Source organism: Phascolarctos cinereus, unplaced genomic scaffold (genome assembly GCF_003287225.1).
Source record: "Phascolarctos cinereus isolate Bilbo 61053 unplaced genomic scaffold, phaCin_HiC Scaffold_4;HRSCAF=312, whole genome shotgun sequence".
NCBI classification, from domain to species: Eukaryota; Metazoa; Chordata; class Mammalia; order Diprotodontia; family Phascolarctidae; genus Phascolarctos; species Phascolarctos cinereus.
In genome coordinates this window covers 610,896,847-610,919,397 of record NW_027555847.1, presented here as the reverse complement: position 1 = coordinate 610,919,397, position 22,551 = coordinate 610,896,847, and positions in this window count along the sequence as shown.

Below are 22,551 nucleotides of genomic sequence, written 5' to 3'. Positions count from 1 at the left end.
TCAAGTGGGCAAGAAAATACAAGCACCTCCTCAGAGGGGTACATCAATTTGGTAAATGAATAAATAAATAAATAAAAGCATACATACATATGTTTTTAGATAGACGAATAGATAAATAATAAATACACATGCACACACATATACATATGTGTGTGTGTGTGTGTGTGTGTGTACAGGATAACAATGTTTCACTATAATTGATTTCCTTTGTAAACTTATGTATTTTATTTTATGAACGTAAAAACATTATTCAGAGAAGTCCGTAAGCCTCACCAGACTGGCAAGTGGTCAAAGATATATAAAATAGTTTAGGCACCTGCTTTAGAAGCTCTGACATATATCTGCCAAAATTACTTAGAATTTTGGAATTGGTAGGCAAAGCAGCAAAACAAAATACACTGATGTTCCCTTTTCATAGTATTTCGTTTTTTTCTAATTAAACGTAAAGATAGTTTTCAAGATTCACTTTTATAAGATTTTGAATTCCAAATTTTTTCCTTCCCTCTCTCCCTACCTCCCACGATGGCAAATAATCTGATATAGGTCATGTATGTGTAATCATATTAAACATACTTCTTACATTAGTCATGTTGTGAAAGAAGAATCAGAAGATAAAAAAAAAGAACAAAAAAGTGAAAATTGTATTCTTCAATCTGCCTTCACATTCCGTAGTTCTTTTCTGTATGTAGACAGCATTTTTCCATTATGAATCTTTTGTAATTGTCTTGGATCATTGCATTGCTGAGAAAAGCTAAGTCTATCATAGTGGATCATCACACAATGATGCTGTTACATTGTACGATGTTCTTCTGTTCCTGTGTCCTTCATGCAGCAATAGCTCATGCAAGTCTTTCCAGGTTTTTCTGAAATCAGCACGCTCATCATTTCTTTTAGCACAACATTACATTCATATACCACAACATGATCAGCCATTCCTGAACTGATTGATATCCCCTCAATTTCCAAATCTTTGCCACCACGAAAAGGGCTAATACAAATTTTTTTTTACAAGTAGGTCCTTTCCCCTTTTTTGTGATCTCTTTGGGATATAGTCCTAGTATGGTATTGCTGGATCATAGGGTATACACAGTTTTATAGCCTTTTGGGCATAGTTCCAAATTGCTCTCCGGAATGGTTCACATTCAGTTCACAACTCCACCAATATATTAGTGTTCCAATTTTCCCACATCTCCTCCAACATTTATCATTTTCCTATTCTGTCATTCTTATAGGTATGAGGTGTACCTCAGAGTTATTTTAATTTGCATTTCTCTAATTAATAATAACTTAGAACACTTTTTCATATGATTGTAGATACCTTAATTTCTTTATCTGAACACTGCTTTTTTATATCCTTTGACCATTTATCAATTGAGGAATGATTTATATTCTTATAAATTTGACTCAGTTCTCTATATATTTTATTTTATTTTATTTTTTGCTTTTTGGTGAGGTTATTGGGGTTAAGTGACTTGCCCAGGGTCACATAGCTAGCAAATGTCAAAGTTAGATTCAAACTCATGAAGATAAGTCTTCCTGCTTCAAGCCTAGCACTCTATCCACTGTACCACCTAGCTGCCCTCTCTATGTATTTTAAAAATGAGACTGATAGAGTGAAACCAAGAAGGCAGAGAGAAGCCAGGAAGTTGCCTGAGCTCTCCCCAGTTGTCCACAGAAACAACATTAAATCAAGCCTCTAAATGGATTCTGGAACTACAGAACCTACACAAAGACAGATTGAAACATTTTTCTAGCTTAAGATAACTTAGAAGGACTTCAGGAAAGGTCTATCTCACTTAGGCAAAAAGGGATTGGAGCCTAGTGCAGATGATGTCCAGGCAGGCCAGCAGGAGACTCTTAGCCATAGCACAGATCAGCAACCAACTCAGGTTTATTATTACTGTATGATCAGGCCAGTGGCACAGTTGGCTAGCTGTGAGGCCTCAAGCCACAGCAAAGAAGGCAAATTGTGAACCCCAGAACACAGGAAATAACAGACATGACTAGGCCAGGACACCCAGTGCAGTAAGTAAGCAAAGTGCCAGAACCTGAGGCCCCAGCGCATAAAGATAATAAACAGGCCCCTGGCCCCCCAAACAAGAAGTTTGAGACAGTGCCCCCTGTGACCCAGGAGCACAGCTCAATTTTAAAAGCTATTAGATAAGCCATGAAATAGGCAGAAATCAGCAAGAAACAAAAAAAAAAGTCTTGACTATAGAAAACTACTATCGTGACAGGGAAGATGAAAACACAACTTCAGAAGAGGACAGTGTTGTCAAAATGACTAACTGCAAAACCTCAAGGGGAATATGAATTGGTCAGAAGCCCAAAAAGCTTTCTTGGAAAAGCTCAAGAAGGGGCGGAGCCAAGATGGTGGAGTGAAAGCAGTGACTTGCCTGAGCTCTCCTCCAAACCCCTCCAAATACTCATTAAAAAATGTCTCTAAACAAATTCTGAAGCAGCAGAACCCACAAAAAGACAGAGTGAAACAAATTTCCAGCCCAAAACAACCTGGTTGATTGATCAGAAAGGTGTATCGCGCCGGGCTGCAAGCGCAGAGCAGCGTGGAGTGGGCGCTCAGGCAGCAGCGAAACTGGAGCAGGCCTCAGAGGACTGAATCTCGGGCAGCTGTGGAGGTTTCCAGACTCCTCAATCCATGAATGCCAAAGACAACTTAGAAGGTCAGTGGGAAAAGTCTGTTTCTTTCGGTGCTGAGACAGGAAGGTGGGGTTTCAGCTCCATTCCCCAAGAGTGTGGCCCTGGGGGGGGAGGGGCAGCTGCTTCCCGAGCTTCCAGACCACAGACTGAGGGGGAATCCAATGGCTGATCAGAGAGGGACTGCAGGGATCTCTTTGCCAGTGCTAAGGCAGGAATCACTTGCTTTGCCCGTATTTGGATCTGGGTCACAGTTCTGGACAGCGTGCTGGGGTGAGGAGGAAAGTTGGTGTGGTGGAACTTGGAGTGGCTGTGGAAAGGAACCCTTCCTCACAATTACAGGACAGAAAAGAATACTTGTGGTCACAGGCCAGGAAAGGAGTAAACACCTCACCCCTTATCATACCACCTTGGAAGGACTGAAAATTTACAGGTCCCTACAAGTATCTCTGAAAACAGCTATACAAACCCCTGAAGCTTGGGACAGTACATTCTCACATTGGAAGCAGACTCTTACCTTAACAAAGAGTTTAAAACTCAAGTAATTGGCTGGATCATGAGCAAGCAGTGCAAAAAGAGTCAGACTATAATCTTACTTTGGTGAAAAAGAAGATCAAAATATACAACCAGAAGAAGACAACAAAGTCAAAGCTCCTACATCCAAAGCCTCCAAGAAAAATAAGAATCAGTCCCAGGTCTTGGAAGGGCTCAAAAGGGATTTTGAGAAGCAAGTAAGGGAAGTAGAGGAAAAACTGAAAGTGATGCAAGAAAATCAAGAAAAACAAGTCAACAGCCTGCTAAAGGAGACCCAAAAAAATACTGAAGAAAATAACACCTTAAAAAATAGCCTAACCCAAATGGCAAAAGAGGTCCAAAAAGCCAATGAGGAGAGAATGCCCTAAAAAGCAAAATTGGCCAAATGGAAAAGGAAGTCCAAAAGCTTACTGAAGAAAATACTTCCTTAAAAATTAGAATAGAGCAATTGGAAGATAGTGACTTTATGAGAAATCAAACACAGTAGAACAAATCCAAAAGAATGAAAAATTAGAAAACAATGTGAAATATCTCATTGGAAAAACAACTGACCTGGAAAATAGATCCAGGAGAGAGAATTTAAAAATTATTGGACTATCTGAAAGCCATGATCAAAAAAAGAGCCTAGACATCATCTTTCAAGAAATTATCAAGGAAAACTGCCCTGATATATTAGAACCAGAGGGCAAAATAGAAATTGAAAGAATCCACAGATCTCCTCCTGAAAGAGATCCCCAAAGGAAAACTCCTAGGAATATTGTAGCCAAATTCCAGAGTTCCCAGGTCAAGGAGAAAATATTACAAGCTGCCAGAAGGAAACAATTCAAGTACTGTGGAAACACAATCAGGATAACACAAGATTTAGCAGCTTCTACATTAAAGGACTGCAGGGCATGGAATATAATATTCCGGAGGGCAAAGGAGATAGGATTACAACCAAGAATCACCTACCCAGCAAAACTGAGTATAATCCTTCAGGGGAAAAAATGGTCATTCAGTGAAATAGAGGACTTTCAAGCATTCTGATGAAAAGACCAGAGCTGAATAGAAAATTTGACTTTCAAATACAGGACTCAAGTGGAACATGAAGAGGTAAACAGGAAAGAGAAATCATAAGAGACTTATTAAGATTGAACTGTTTACATTCCTGCATGGAAAGATGATATTTATAACTCATGAGACCTTTGTCAGTATTAGGGTAGTTGGAGGAAAAAAATTATATGTATGTATATGTAGATAGATAGATAGAGGGCACAGGGTGAGTTGAAGATTAAGGGGTCATATCTGGAGAATAAAATTAAGGGATGAGAGAGGATTATACTCAGAGAAGAAGAAAGGGAGAGGTAGAATGGGGTAAATTATCTCACAAAAAAAAAAAGAAAAGAAAAGTCTCTTACAGTGGAGGGGAAATGGGGAAGGTGAGAGGGAATGAGTGAATCTTATTCTCATAGGATTTGGCTTAAGGAGGGAATAACATACACATTCGATTGGGTATGGAAATATGTCTTACCCTACAGGAAAATAGGGGAGAAGGGGACAAGAGAGCAGGGGGATGATAGAGAGAGGGCAGATTGGGAAAGGGGTAATCAGAAGTAAATACTTCTGAGGAGGGACAGGGTCAAAAGAAAGAATAGAATAAATGGGAGGGCAGGATAGGATTAAGGGAAATAGAGTTAGTTTTTCACAACATGTCTACTATGGACGTGTTTTGCATAACTACACATGTACAACTTATACTGAGTTGCTTGCCTTTTCAATGAGGGTGGGTGAGGAGGGAGGAAGAAAGAAAATTTGAAACCTAAAGTTTTAAAAACATATGTTTAAAGAAGTGTTTTCACATGCTACTGGGAAATAAGAAATACAGGAAATGGGGTACAGAAGGAAAATAGAAGGGGAAGGGGATAAGAGAAGTGGAGAGAGATGGAAGAGAGGACAGACTAGGGGAAGGGATATTCAGAATGCATGCCATCTTGGGGTGGGGGCAGGGGGGAGATGGGTGAAAATTTGGAATTCAAAAACTTGTGGGAGTGAATGTTGAGAACTAAAAATAAATACATTTTTATTAAAAAAAGTAAAACTCAAGGATTTTAAAAGTCAAAAACAGAGAGAAAAATATTGGGGAAAGAAATAAGAAGTTTGCAAGAGTCAACAGCTTGGAAAAAGGACAAAAAATGACTGAAGAAACCAATTCCTTTTTTATTTGTATTTTTTTTAATTTTAAACTTAAATATAAAATAAAATAAAAAAAATTTAAATACTATATGCAAAATAATACAAAATAGGAAAAGAAAAAAAAGCATTGCCATGTACACAGCAGAGCGAGAGAGGATTCAAAGTATACAGCAATAAATTTCCACTTCAAGAAAGGTTATATAATAAATAATATTAATTGTGTTGAGATCTATCCATCTTTGCTTCCTTGTAAGTTTTCTTTTGTTCTCTGCTGTGCACTTTTTACTTTGTTCTTTCCTCCCCCCTTGCATGGGTATATTTAGATGGATAGATATAAAGATACATACATACATACATTTATATATATATATATATGCATATACATGCATACATACATATAGACATATGCATATAGACATATATACACAAAGATAAAAACATAAATATACATACAAAAATACATATCTACACATACAAATACTTAGATATCTATAACCATAGTCATATACATTCATATGTATATGTAAGACCATGCTACACTTATTTATCCTCTGTCTGACAGTGGATAACCTCTTCCTTCATCCAAGTCTTTCCATGTTTTTCCAAGTCCATCAACTCATCACTTCCTACACCACAGCAATATTCCCACCTTACACTGTCCAGCTGTTTTAAATAATTCAAAACAACATGATAAATATAGTGTAGTTTCTCTATTTTTCTCTTTTGATTAAATTTATTTTAGCTTTAACTTTTTTTCCAAGGTCATGATTACCACCCCTGCTCCTTTTTCTCTAACAAATTCTACTCCTGATCTTTATTTATGTTTGTGCATATCTCTCTTTACTTCTACCTGCTATCTTGCCATCTTCTTGCTTAACCTACTCCCCCAAGAGCCCCTCCTTTATACTCCCATTCCCATTAATCTATACATCTTTAATGTATTCCCTCATCCTTCCCTCTAAAAATTTGTCCCTTATTCTCTCCCTGCTCCCTATGCCTTTAGCATTTTATTTCTTTCTGAATTTAGAAGACTTTTATGTTCTTCTAGATATATATGTGGTATGCCCTCTTGAACCATGATTCCTGATGAAAGTAGATTTCCAGAACAACCCTCCTCCCCTATCTAATTCTTCTGTCAGTTCTTCCTCTTGCACCTCATTTATATAAGATAATTACTCTTTTTAGCTGTTCGTAAACGGTTTTACTTGTTAAAATTGTATCAAATCCAAGTCTATCCGAATCTTTCTTACAAACTACCAAATTACTAGTAACAATCTTAAACATACGTTTTACATTTCACATACATAAAAGGTAAATAATCTGTCCTTACTGATTCCCTTGTATTAAGTTTTTGGTACATAACCTTATATTTCTCTTGGCTCTTGTATGTCAAATTTTCTATTAAGTTCAGATTTTTTTTAGCAAAATCCTGGAAGTTTGACAATTCATTAAATATCCATTTTTTTCCATTCAGGGTTATGCTTAACTTTGCTAGGTATGATATTTTCAACAGGAGCACCTGAAGTCTTTTAGTGTCACCACTTCTAGGTTGTGTGATTCTAATTGTGGCACTGCTATATTTAAATTGCTTTCTCTTGTTGCTCATAATATTATATCCTTGAGCTAGGGGTTTGGGAATTTCACTATGATATTCTTATGGGTTTTCCTTGTAGGATCTCGTTCAGGTAATGATTGGTGGATTTTTTCTATTTCTACTTTCCTTACTTTGCCTAATGCTTCAGGACAATTTTCTTCAACTATTTCTTGTATTATTGAATCCAGAGTCTTTTTTTGATCATAGCTTTTAGGTAGTCTGATCATTCTCATGTTGATTTTTTTTTCTTGATCTGTTCTCCAGATTGGTTGCTTTTCTTATGAGATGTTTCATATAATCTACTATTTTTTTCATCCTTTATATTTTGTTTTATTATTGCTCGATCTCTTATAACTTCATTAGCTTCCCCTTACTCAATTCTGATTTTCAAGGAATAATTTTCTTCCTTGAGATTCTGGATCTCCTTTTCTAATTGGTTGATTTTCTTTTCATAATCTTGTTTTTCTTATTGTTATTTTTTTCTAAGTTTCTCCTCCATCTCCCTCATTTGATTTTTAAAGTCTTTTTTAAGTTCTTCTACAAATTAGTTTTGGTTAGGTGACCATTTGATGTTACTCTTTGTGTTGAAGAGGGTTTCTTTACTTCAGCATCCTCCTCTGAAGATGAAGCCTGGTCTTCTCTATTCCTGTAGTAATTTTCTATGGTTGGATTATTTCTCCCTTGCCTGTTCATTTTTTTTTTTATAGCACCTTAGTCTTTTTAATCACCTCTAGCCCTGGGGTATGGGGAGTGTTATGTGCCTCTGGCCTCAGATGCTCCTTCAATTCTCCCCACTATCCTGGAACAGAAACCAAGACCTCAAGCATACTGTAAGAATCCAGAGCCTGTGGCTTCTACACTCACAAGTCAAGTGGGGTTTCTTTTCACCCCCAGCCATGTCTCTGCAGCACAACTTGGTTTAGCTTTCCTTGTCAGCAAAAGTTCCCTTGATCTTCCTCTGATCAGATGCTCAACTCCCATTACTGAAATACAGAAACATACACAGAGATAGAGTCAGAGAGTTGGAGAGATGGAGACAGAGGCAGAGAAAGAAATAAAACAGAAAGGATTTTTGACACTGATTAGATAAGAGGGAAGGAGGAGGTTAAGAGAAAGAGAATTCTTGAAGATGAAATACTAAGGACTGACATCTGAATGACTAAAGATCATGAAGGTTCCAGGAACTGAGGCAGAAAGAAGGAAGAATGTGTTTGGAGGTGGTACAAGATGATGAGTACAGTTTTCTACATTAGTTCAGTTCAAGGGCACTGATTTGGAAGGCATATTTTTTCTGGTTGATATGAAATACATCAGAAAATACAGTGTTGCTTATTATAATGGTGACCAGCCAGCTAGTTTCATTTAGTATAATCCTCCAAATGCCTAACAGATGGATGTTGATGGCAGTGTGCATGCCCCTTAGGAGAACCTCTTTGTACTAGAAACAAGTGGCAGGTTAGGGCATCTCAAGCCAGATGTACTCAGAGAAGCTGTGGGTTTTGCTAACAGCTGTTCTCTCTTGCTCATAGTGAATACTAAATTTATTTTTGTCTCTCTTTTAATGCATTTAACATAGTAGGTACTCAATAAATGTTTATTGAATCTATTTTAGGTATTTAATTCCAGTGAAAGGACAGACGTATTTAAACAAAAATGCACAAATGGGTTAATAGATACATTTTACTCATGAGTCTATCTACTAAGCTGATAGGCATTTATTCTCTTCCTCCTCAGAGGGCCAAAAATGCTAATAATAGGTCATAAAATCGCCTGTAGGTGTCTCATCCTGCTTATTTCTAATTTGTTTTAGCTCTTTTATATTATCAGGGAGAGAGGCCTTGTCCATATTTGTCTTTGACCTGTAATAGTTAAGATCATTAAGATTGCTACTTGTCATACAGTTCATCCAAAAGAAATCCCTTAACAACTAACATGTTTAAATGATTCACATCTAAATATGCCTACAGAGGATTATGTTTTTGCCAAATAAAATTAAATTAAAACACATCTCCGGCAAGAATATTTTAAGTTGATTTAGAAATTTGTTTTATCAATTCTCTTACATCTATACTATCTATATCTATCTATATCATCTATATATCTACCTAAAACTTTATATTTATATCTATATCTATCAACTCTATACATACTTTATCTGTAAATACAAACGACTTTTTAAATGAAAATTCATCACAGATTCCTCAAAGTATTGTTTCTAAAACAGAAACAAGGAGTGTGGAGCCAAGATGGCAGGGTAAAAACAGGCACTCACTTGAGCTGTCCCCCAAACCTCTCCAAATATTTCTAAAAATGACTCTAAATTAATTCTAGAGCAGCAGAACCAATAGAAAGACAGAGTGAAACAAATTTCCAGCCTAAGATACCTGGAAGGTCGACAGGAAAGGTCTGTTGTGCCAGGCTGGGAGAGGAGTGCAGTTCAGCATGAGACCCAAAGGCAAAGACAGGGGCTCAGCAAACCCATAGCAAGCCTTGGGGAACTTAAACACAGGCAACTGTGATGGTTTCCAGATTTGTCAACCCACAAACTCCAAAGACAACTCAGAAGGTCACTGGGAAAAGTCTATCAGACCTGGGTGAGAGGAGCATGGTCCAGTCCTGGCCATAGCCACCCAAGGAGGTGGCCACAGTGATAGCGGCTGCTTCTACAGCTCTTGGACCATGGACAGGGGATTGAGCAGCTGATCAGAGGGGGATTGCAGGGATCTTTCTGCTGGTGCTGAGATGGGATTCTCTTGCTTTGCCCATGCTTGGATCTGTGTCCCAGTGTCAATCCTGGAGACAAGAGGAACACTACTAGCACAGCAGAGCTTGTGACAGCAGTACAGAGAAAACCCTCTCATTTCCAGGGCATAAAAGAGTGCTTGTGGTCACTCACAGACCAGAGCACAGGCCAGGAGAGGAATAAACAACTCTCCCTAGAACATACCACCTTGGAAAAACTGAAAGTTTACAGGTCCCTAGAAATATCTTTGAAAACAGACTCCTGAAGCTTGGGACAGCACATTCTCCACACTGTGGAAGTAGACCTCTACCTTAACAAAGAGTTAAAAAGTCAAGTAATTGGCTGGGGCGGGGAGGCGGGGAAACCTTAGGCTATAGAATCTTACTTTGGTGACAAAGATCAAAATGTACAACCAGAAGACAACAAAGACAGAGCTCCTACATCCAAAGCCCTCAAGAAAAAGATGAATTGTTCTCAGACCATGGAAGAGTTCAAAAAGGATTTTGAAAATCAAGTAAGAGAAGTAGAGGAAAAATTAGGAAGAGAAATGATGGGTGATGCAAGAAAATCATGAAAAATGAATCAACCGCATGCTAAAGGAGACCCAAAAGATGCTGAAGAAAATAACACCTTAAAAAATAGCCTCACCTAAATGGCAAAAGAGGTCCAAAAGCCAATGCGGAGAAGAATGCCTTCAAAAGCAGAATTGTCCAAATGGAAAAAGAAGTCCAAAAGCTCACTGGAGAAAATGCTTCCTTAAAAATTAAAATGGAGCAAATAGAAGCTAATGACTCCATGAGAAATCAAGAAATTATGCAGCAAAACCAAGTGAATGAAAAAACAGAAAAAAAATGTGAAACATCTCATTGGAAAAAAAAAATGACCTGGAAAATAAATTCAGGAGAGATAACTTAAAAATTATTGGACTATTGATTAACCATGATTAAAAAAAGAGCCTAGATATCATCTTTCAAGAAATTATCAAGGAAAACTGCCCCGATATTCTTGAACTAGATGGCAAAATAGAAATGTAAAGAATGCACCAATCACCTCCTGAAAGAAATCTATAAAGGAAAACTCCTAGGAATATTATAGCCAAATTCCAAAGTTCCTAGGTCAAGGAAAAAATCTTGCAAGCAGCCAGAAAGAAACAATTCAAATATTGTGGAAACACAATCAGAATAAAACAAGATTTAGCAGTTTCTACATTAAGGGATCTGAGGGCTTGGAATATGATATTCTGGAGGTCAAAGGAGCTAGAATTAAAACCAAGAATCACCTACCCAGAAAAACTAAGTGTAATCAATGAGGGGGAAAATTGATACACAATGATGTAGAGGAATTTAATCCATTCTTGAGATACCAAAGCTAAATAAAAAAAATTGATTTTCAAATACAAGACTCAAGAGAAGCATGAAAAGGTAAATAGGAAAGAGAAATCATAACGGACTTACTAATTTGAACTATTTCCATTCCTGCATGGAAAGATGATATTTGTAACTCATGAGACCTTTCTCATTATTAGGGTACTTGGAGGGAATATATAAGGACAGAGGACACAGGGTGAGTTGAATATGAAAGGATGATATCTAAAAAAGAAAAATTAAAAGATGAGAGAGGAATGTACTGGGAGGAGAAAGGGAGAGGTAGAATGGGGTAAATTGTCTCACATAAAGGAGGCAAGAAAAAATCTTTTACAGTGGAGGGGGAGAGGGGGGAGATGAGAAGGAATGAGTGAACTTTACTCTCATAGGATTTGGCTATGGGGGGAATAACATACACACCCAAGTGGGCATGGAAATCTGTCTTACCCTACAGAAATGGAGGAGGGATGGGGATAAGAGTTGGAGGGGTGATAGAAGGGAGGGCAGAAGGGAGGAGGAGGTAATCAGAAGCAAACACTTTTGAGGGGGGACCGGGGCAAAGAAAAGAATAGAATAAATGGGGACCAGGATAGGATGGAGTGAAATATCATTAGTCTTTCACAACATGGCTATTATGGAAGTGTTTTGCATGACTGCATATGTATAGCCCAGGTTAAATTGCTTGCCTTCTTAAGGAGGGTGGGGAAGGAGGAAATAGGGGAGAGAATTTGGAACTCAAAGTTTTAGAAATCAATGTTAGAAATTGTTTCTGCATGCAACTGGGAAATAAGATACACAATCAAAGTGGTATAGAAATCTACTTTATGCTGCAGGAAAATAGAAGGAGAAAGGGATAAGACAAGGGGTAGGGTGGGTTATAGAAGGGAGAACAGATTGTGTGAAGGCAGAATAAGAATGTAGGCAGTCATGGGGTGGGGAGAAGGGAGGGATGGGGGGAAATTTAGAACTCAAAATCTTGTGGAAGTAGATGTTGAAAGCTGAAAATAAATTAATTAATTAAAATAGAAACACAACAGTTATTTGGAATGATGGAATGTTATGATTTTGTATCAAATGTTCATATTTTTATGGAACTAATTTTAAGTGACTTCTTGACACTGGTACTATATTCTATGATTAGAAATCAGTATTCCTTACTCTCAACTCAAACTCTAGTGGAAAAATCATTTATAGAATGGTCACATAATTGAATCAAAAACTTAATCAAGCTTTCCTCCATCTACTATAGGGAAAACAGTTTGTAGGTGCTGAGATGCTGACAACGATAACAACAATGATAATAATAATCTTCAAGGACACTTCTACTCCTAGTCAACTAATTTTTTTGGGAAAACATGTATGCGTGTGTTTTGTGTAGGGAGAGACAATTAGAAAGTAAGGGAGTCATAGTGGCACCTATTTTGAGCCTTAGAGGAAGACAAGAGGAAGTCAGAGATAAAGGGAAAATGTATTCCAAGTGATCTCCCTCCCTTCTATCACCCCCCTTTCTCTTATCCCCTCCTCTTCTATTTTTCTGTAGGGAAGGATAGATTTCTATACCTCAATACCTGTATATCTTATCTCCCAGTTGCATGTAAAAACAATTTTTAACATTTGTTTTTAAAACTTTGGGTTCCAAATTCTCTCCCTTTCTCCCTCCCCACCAAACCTCATTGAGAAGGCAAGCAACTCGATAGAGGTTATGCATGTGTATGTTGAGAAAAATTAACTGTATTTCCTCTTCTTCCTATGCTGCCCCTCATTTATTCTATTCTGTCTTTTGACCATATCCCTCCTCAGAGAATGTTTATTTCTGATTACCCCCTCCTCCAATCTGGCCTCCCTTCTATCATACCCCCCCCTTATCCCCTTTCCTTCCTATTTTCCTCTACAGTTGCAAATATCACTCCCATTCTTCTCAACCCTACTGCCCCAAATGGTCAATTCCAGATATGTCTTTCTCTTCCATAATGCCCTCAGTCCATGATAAACAAACTTTATTGTTCCTTCCCTTGTTCCTCCTATCTTCTGGCTCTAACTGAAACCTGTTGCCTTCTGGATGATACTATATACCTTGGCATCCTCTTTAGTACTGGCTGCATTTTCCCTCATCCCCTCTTACTAGTCCTCAGATGCAGCCAAAACACTCTGCTTCCAGCTGGAACTTCAAGGCTTTCCCTTTCCCACTCTCAGTCAGCATGTCTCCTCCTTTGAATTTCATGTGACACAAATGCATCATGCAGTCCAGATAGTGGTGGCCATCAGCTATATATCCTCATGTTATTCTCCTTCTTCCTTAATGAAGATGAGTACAAGTTCTGATTCACAGGCTCCATTTCCAGTTCTTGTCTCATGCTAGGGTGATTTAGAATACATATAGGTATTTCCTGAAATACCACTATTTCCAGTTCTTCAGTGATCTCAATACGTACACATTATTCCTCCACTCCACCTTAGTCACATACAAAAAATGCACAGTTTTTCTCAGCTTTGCCCACAAATTTTCAACTTACGTGTTCAAGAAATTGAAATGTACTTATATGATCATAATATATTTTATTATGACTCCCTATAGGCTTTTCTCCTCTTACCCCTGCTTTTCATCCTCATGATGTCCTCCAAGTCTTCCACCCCTCACTTCTCTCACAGACCATCACCATTTTTCTAACATTATCCTCCCTTCCTTATTCTCAGTCCTTTGAAGAACCAGTTTAACTCTACTATCCTTTTGTCTCAAATTGTTTTATTATATTTTCATATCACTTTGGTTATTCAAAGTCTACATGAATCAAAAAATATATGAATAAAAAAGCCTCACTAGATCATATTACACTGAAAAGCTATTACACTATATCTCTCCTGCTCTTCCATCCAAATCCCTTTTAAAAGAAAAATCTACACTGGAGACAGCTAGGTGTAGCAGTGGATAGAGCACTGGCCCTGAAGTCAGGAAGATTTAAACTCAAATCCAGCCTCAGACATTTGACACTTGCTAGCTATGTGACCTTGGGCAACTCACTTAATCCCGTTGACTACAAAAAGAAAAAAAAATCTACACTCAGTGTCTTCATTTTTCTTACTCTCTCCTAAAATTTCTCTGATCTGAATGCCAGTTTTATTATTCTAAAGAAAAGCTGTATTCTTCAAAGTTATCACTGATGTTTCATTTGCCAAATATAATAGACTCTTGCAGTCCCAATCCTTCTTTGACACTGTGGATTCTCTACTCCACGTATATATATAAATATACATACATACATACACATATATGTATATATACATATATACACATACACACATGTATATATGTGTGTATGTGTGTATATACATACACACACACACACACACATATATATATGTATACATATATATATACACACATTATATACACACACACACACACACACACACATATATATGTATATTCTCCTTTCTGGACTTTCCTGATTCTGTTCTGTCTTGTTTCTCCTCTTGTCTTACCACTAATTTTCAATTTCCTTTGATGAATCATCATCCCTGTCACATACACTAATTGTGGATGCCCCTAAGGCTCTTCCAGTGCCTCTTCTCTTTTCTATTAATTTTCTCTTATTTGTCAATCTCAACAGTTACCATGGGTTTATTAATCATTTTTTTAATGAAATTGATTCCCATATCTATGTATATAACTCTAGTCTTTTTTCCTCCAGTAGTAATTGACATTTCAAACTGGACATTCTACAGATGTCACAAAGTCAACATATCCAAAACAATATTCATTTTTATTGTTTTTTTTTATTGAAAGTACCTCCATCATTTCAATTCTTTACTCTCATTCTAACCACATATTCCATCACCTGCAAGATCTAATTATTTCATTCTCTATAGCATCTATTTCCTTCTCTCCATGCACTCAGCCACCACAGTAGTTTCCAGGATGGGGAACCTGTGGCTTCAAGGCCACATGTGGCCTTCTACATCCTTGGGTGTGGCCTTTTGACTTTTACTAAAAGGATTTGTTCTGTGAATTTTGGATTCAGTCAAAGGGCTATACTTGAGCACCTAGAGGGTCACATGTAGCCTTTAGGTCACAGGTTCTGAACCCTGGTTTAGGCCTTCATCACCACCTGTCTGGGCTGACAAAGTGATTTTTCTAAAGTGTAGATCTGATCATGTGACTGTTATTCAATTAATCCCAATAGTTTTTAACTACATTTAATATAAATTAAAAGTTCCTCTTAGGCATTTACAACTCTTGCAACCTGACCACTTCTTGCCTTTCCTGATTCCTTATATATATTAATAAGCATGCATTAAAAGTTTCACCCAATACTAGACTCTTTACTATTTATCACATTAGTTATTCTAATTATGATCTCCTTCGTCTTTGTACTGGCTGTCCTCCTATAATATTATCTTTCTTTCCCTATTCCGTTGACAATTTGCATCTCAAGTGCATGTTCCTTTTTTAAACTTAAATTAATTTATTTTGATTTATCAACAATCATTTCCATATGCTTTTGAGTTTAAAATATTTCTCCCCCTCCCTTCCTACTACACTCCCCAAGACAGTGCACAATCTGACATACACTATACACATACATTCCTATTAAACATATTTTCATATTAATGATGTTGTAAGTAAGAATTAGAACCAATAGGAAGAACCCCCAGAAAAAGGAAACAAAACTAAACAGAAGAAAAAAAATAGAAAGAGTATGCTTCGATTGGCATTCAAACTCCATATTTCTTTCATTGAATGTGAATAGCACTTTCCATCATAAGGCCTTTGGAGATGTCGTAGATCTTTGTGTTGCTGAGAAGGGTTAAGTTTATCAATATTAGTAATCGCATAACATGGCTGTTATTGTGTACAATGTTCTCCTGGTTCTGTCAATTGCACATTCTAAAGAAGTTTTTCCTAGCCCTTCTCCCATTCCTTACCTTCTTACCACAGCTACCTTCTGCTTTAAGACTAATATCTATCTAATCTACTCTGTATGTTCATATATCCACCTATTAATATCTATACATGTCTCCCCCATTAAAATGGATCTCTTTCAGGGCAAAGATGATAGATAGATGATAGATAGATAGATAGATAGATAGATAGATAGATAGATAGATAGACAGATAGGTAGATAGACAGATACACACACACATATATACATACATACATTTTTTTCTCTAACATTTATTGTAGTGCCTAGAACATAAGTGCCCAATAAATAAAATGAGATTATATCTACAAAGCACCTTGAAATTTTTAAAAAATAATATAAATGTTAGCTATGCTTCTGCTTATTAACTCTATTGATTGGATAATAGATTGGTTTATAAATATTGTCTCAAAAAGGAGCATAGCAGGTCCTTAGTAAATGCTTGTTTCCTTCTCTCTTCCCCCTCAATAGACTAGCTTGTCTGGGCCGCAGAGTGGGTGAAGAGAAGTAACTTACAAGTCTGGAAAGTAAGGCTGGAGCCAGATTGTAAAGTAAGCCAGATTATAAACCTAGACATTTAGTTAAAGTGACTTGCCCAGGGTTATACAGCCAAGATGGAAAAGAGAGGAGACTTGGACACAGGTCTTCTTGGGCCTTCAAAATCAGCTTTTGAAACCTAACATGAGCCTGACTCACTTGATTTACTTCTTTTTTTCCCCTAATGGTTAATTTATAAAATTCCATGTAGCTCATGACAGGGATTTTCAGTGCCATCCTCACTGCCTGCTCTGCATGAAAAACATTCATACCTTCTTCCTCAAAACACCGGGAAACATACATATTTACTTTAATACCAAGCAGTGACAGCTAAAAAGTTCTTTAGAGCTTCCTTTAGAGCACTGGAATGTCCAAACCCATTAGTTCTAAACTGAAGAAATGAGCCTTGCATTAGAGGCTTTCTTGCAAGCTTTACTTAGATGCCAACTCTCATGAATACTGGATTTCCCCTGTTTCACTAGAAATTCAGGTTTTCTTTAGTTTTTACTTATTCAACTTCAATCTCTATAAGAACATCTGGACCTCTTTTTTATCTTTTATCCCAAATCCATGCAAAGACAATGAAGGCAAATGAGTGACTGTCACAGTTACTTACATCCTATAGTAATAGCAGCCATGGGTGAACAGAGTTGACTTCTTTCCCTCAGCACTAGCCACATAGGAGGCATTAAGGACACTCCTCAAAGGAAGCAAAGGACAGAAAAAAGAATAGTTCTTCTCAATTTTCTTAGGCCTAGTGGTACTGGAGAACTGGATTCAGGAATCTCTACATTGCCAGTCACAATGAGAACAGCTTTTGTTAGCCAGTCATTCAACCAGCATTTATTAAATCCTTGCTCTGTGCCAGGCACTGAGCTGAGCATTGGAGATTCAATGAAAGACAGTAACCATCCCTGTTTATGTTCTAGTAATAAAGACAACATGCAAATAACTAGGTACATTAAAATAGTTACAGAAATAGAAGGGAGATAATATGAGAGGAGACGTGATGACATTAGGCCTACTATGTGGATAGAATGGATAAAGCCTTTTGTAGAAGGTCAGATTTGAAGTAAAGCAATTTGAAAACTTGAAGGCTTTCTAGGCCTTGATGACTGTAATGCTCAGCAAGCTTTGGTCTTTTCTTAGTTATGTGCTCTATGAGAACAAATTCTTTTTTCTTTCTTTCATGAGTTTTCCTCAGAGCTGGTAATTTCTGTAGCAAAAGAAAAGTGAAGCAGTCAACTCCTTATGGGCTATAATTTGATGAGTTTTTTTTTTTTGAGGGAGAGAATAAACAAATAAAAATCCCTTAGCTCAAATTGTCTTCCTCACCTACCCAGTGGTCAGAATCATTGAGATGATCAAAACTTCTTTTTTAGTTAAGGTAGTGCAGAAAAACATTAAAATGTAGAGCAACTGTGACATCATGCAAAGAGAACTGGCATCAAAGTCAGAAAGACCTGGTTTCAAGTCCAGACTGCATAACCCTGAGCCAGTCTTTTAAGTTCTCAGTGCTCCCAAGCAACAACAAGAATTGAAGGAACAGAAAAGATGCTGCTCTGCATTGATAGAAAAGTTGTCTTCAATTGGAATTTTTATGCTACTGACAACATAATACCAGTTAAAAAAGTTATTTGGAAGGAGAAATCCAGCAAATTATTATCAGTAATTAGCACCCTACAGATATTCCCAAACTAACAAATTTGACTAATAAATGATCCTCCATATGTGCAAGGGGCCATCATTACCTTGAACTCATTATTACTGGAGTTCCATTGTAGTCATTTTGCTCCCATGACTATAGGCCTAGGAGTCACTATGAAAAAGCTTAGATCTTTTAGAGAAGCTAAATTATACAGATTATACCCCATTGACATAAACAGTCCTCATAAATTGCTATGGCCAAAACAAAATTAAACAAACAAACAAATTTAAAAAAAGTATATTAGCTAACATATGAAATGCTTCTGATAATGGGGTTCCTTTGAAATGGGCTGGACTTCAGAAAAGAGACACACAGTAAAATGTTGCACATAGTCAGCCTATTTGGTTTGGCAGGATTAAGAAATAAAGAAAGGAAAGAAGCTGTGAAAAGGGGGAAAAACTTCAGAGGAATCCATTCCGGGGATACACATCCAAGCTGAGAAATCTTGCCTCCGAAGATCTGCCCATAAAGATCTTTCCCCCTGTGCATTTATTTCAATTCATTTTATTATAGATTTCACACGTTAAATTTATTAGCAATAATAACTACCTCTTTTAAAAATGCAAATTATTTATCAGCTATTTATGACTTACCATTGATTGATTCAATCAAATAATTTTCTTCCTTTTACCTAGATGAGAAGAGCTACACTAAATAAATTGGTACTTTTAATGGAAAACACACAGTTAGGGAACATGGCACAAATTAGAACACAGAGACAATGTAAGTGGAGTGCAACAGTGTGTGTATATGAGGGCGAGGTGATATAACTTACAAAAGTGAGAGAATTTGAGGTACCCAGGACTTGGTAAAGAGGCTATCCTAAGCTGGTAAGGGTTATGAAAGGGATATATGAATTTATCCAGGGAGAAAATGTGTCTTTTTGAATTTTTATTTTGCCTAGCATATCTAAATAAATACCTATGAATACAGATATAGATATAGGGATACGGAGATGAGAGAAGAAGGTGTACAAGAGAAGTATCAGGAAAGATAATTGACAGGGACACTTAGACTTATCAGTGGCTTAGGTCCTCTGTAGTTTTCTGCTTCCCCCACTTCTCTAATAAAGCAAGTATTTTATGCTTTTTCTTAAGTAAAAACAAACAAGCAAACAAAAACCAAAAACATGCATTTATATCAAATGTGCCTACAGCTATGATTTTTGTATTTGGCCTAAGACTTCCCTAAAATGTTATTCAATGCCTTCTAACTTCTTCTAGATTCTTGGGACAAATATCCATTCTTCATTTGAAATACCATGCTTTTTTTTTTTCCCCATTTTATGGGCTCACCCCTTCAATGGAAATGGCCATTTTTGTAACAAAAGGGTTTTACCATGTGATAAACAAATGCTTCCACCCTTAATCTTGTCAAGTGGCCTATTGCTGACCCCTTCACCTGAGACATATTCTTCTATTAAAATAAAAAGATGACTGAGGGTGGGATTGATACTATTATATAATTTCATGACTAAGTGATACTGAGAAAGTTACTTAACCCCCTTAGTCTCAATTTCCTTGTCTACAAAATGGAGATAATAAAACCTACTTCACAGGGTGTTAACAAGATAATATCTGTAAAGCACTTTGGAAACTTTAAAGCACTATGATAATAGTTTCTTATGGTTCTTTTATTTGTTATTATTTTTAAATAGCACTCTGTTAACTTTATAATGAGAGCAACCAGGCAACAGGCCAGTAAGAGAAAGGAAGCACAAAAAAAGGATGGTGAGCTTTCATCATAAACTTTTTACTTCTCAATTATAGTCTAAACCCTGTTTCACTGCTTATTAGTCTGGATGACCAAACATATGTCTCTGAGCACATAAGAATCAGCTCAGAAAATGTGAGAAATAAGTCAGTGTAGGACTACCAGTTCTGCTTACTCTGGTAAAGCTGAATGGTCAGGACAGAGAAGCTGGCATACCACTTTTCAATATGAATGGACTATTTCTCTAACAAAATCACACACTGGACTCTGAAGCTGCTGGGGTTTTTTGTTTGTTTGTCTGTTTGTTTTTTGTTTTGTTTTGTTTGTTTGTTTGTTTTTTTAATGATGTGATCCTCTTCTCCGGAGTGGAGAAAAGAAAAAAAAAACATATTTCTCAAGGGACTCTTAAAAATTCCATGAATTTAGATTGTCATTAATAATGCACAGCGTGTTTCAACCATAATTATAGGTAAAAGTAACAATGGCCTCTCTCCTGTGTAAAGAAAAAAAAAAATAAAGAATACCAAATGTAGAGGGTGCTGAGAGAACTAAGTCTTTTGGCATGATTACATGAGGTCCTTCTTACCATCCTCTACTCTTCTCTCATCCAACTTTTTTGTCCTCAGAATCTTAATCAGATTACTTTTAAGCATATATTCAGGGATCTCTTTGCCTTCCTCACCCTAGACTCCACATGGGGTGGTAGCAGTCCTCTTCTTCACACAAAGGTGTCATTCAAGCCTCTCCGCATCCCAATATGGTGGTAAATTTTGCTACGGATACAAAATCTCTGTACCTTATTGCCACTAAATTCCAGGAACCATTTTTTTTATAGCTATACTATTCAAAGTGTAGAAGTATAAAAAAGTTGTGTGGACATTTGTCATGGGGGGAAAGGGTCAATCGAAATCTTTGGGGTACTGATTGATCTACTTGATATCTGATATTCTTTCTTCTCCGCAGTTCAAATAGCCTATATTTCCAAGACATGGTAGAAATGTGCATGCCTTTCCTTTTTAAAAGTAGCCAGAATAAAATCTTACATTTAATAAAACTCATGAGTACATATAGACATTTTAGGCAAATGCACTTTTAATGAAAATGCTCTCATCTCCTGTTCCAAAAGGAAGCTTCATGAAGAAATGGACAGTACATAAGGCTAGAAACTAGCACAACCAAATTCCAAAATGACAAGCAATATTTCAAATGTGAAAATATTAGCACTATGAAATGTTCAGCTAATATGTTTATGCCAACTTTTTAAAAATCAAATTCCTTGGCCCAACATTCAAATATTAACCACACAACTCTAATTCCATAGATGTTGAAATTACCTGCATTTATCAAACACACCTACATTAAATTTGCATTCTTCTCATAGTATTAATGTGACCACCACATGGATTTAATCAGATTATGAAATCTCTGTGAGTACTCAGGGACCACTTGTAATTTTTCATTCCTCCTGCTTTGTGCCTACAAGAGAATGTATATTAAAGTACCAAGTCCTACTGTTTTTTGTGTTTACACTTTGTCACTTTTATTATTTTTTTAACCTAATGTATTAAATGTATATATAAAATCTCCCTAAGCTCAGTATTTTCTTCATTTGAATTTTAAAATAGATATGATAAGATTCTTTATCCTGAGAGCTAACTTAATAAACATTTGTATGAAACAGAGCTAACTTTAGATTGTAAGATATTAAACCCTTGAACTCAAAAGAAATTAAAATGTGGTAACTGATATTCCAGCCTGTCTAGAGTTGAAGTGTTTGAACTATCCCTATTTTTTTAAGGAATAGGAGGAAAGAGAGTCAATGAAAGGAACCATTCCAAGTCGATTTCTTCGTATACAAAATAAGGATGATAATCCTCACACTTTCCACTAAGATTCACCCATAGTGCCTCATTGTGATATGCAGGTGACCCTGGTCTCACAAAGGTTCTTTCAGTGGGGTACAAATTTTGTCAGGTCTTAAAGTATGAGACCCAATAGACCACATATCTTTCATTTGAAAACCAGAATAGATGGGTTAAAAGCAAAAGACGCATAACAATGTTATGACTTAAACTTATGTCATAACCAAGTTATGACATAAACAAGTTATGACTGTGATGAGTAATTTGGCACTGAAGCTGTCTAAGACCGTGTACTAAGTTGAAAAGGACTTGTGATCAGTATCAGTGGAGGGCATATTTATCTTGATAAAATAAGGAATTACGGATCTTTGATTTCCTCATAGTAATCGATTCCATTACATTATATAACCCATAGGACAATTTCAAGGATCAAATAAGGTAACATGTGTAAAGTGTTTTGTGATTATAAATTGCTATATAGCATGGGGAAATATGATATAAAAGAAATTATGAGATTCATATAGAGTGGTCAATAAGAAGCCCATTGTCTCAAGTACCACTTAACTCCACTGTTGGAGACAATAAGATTCAAGTAAGCTGGTCAAGGAAATACCAAAATCAACAGCGGCCTCCCAGCCCTTCCACCCTGTACTGAACAATAGAATAATAGCAATGATAATAGCAATAATAATAATAATAAATAATTTCTGAAGCTTCCTGGTTACCTCATCTCCCCATATCTTGGCAGGG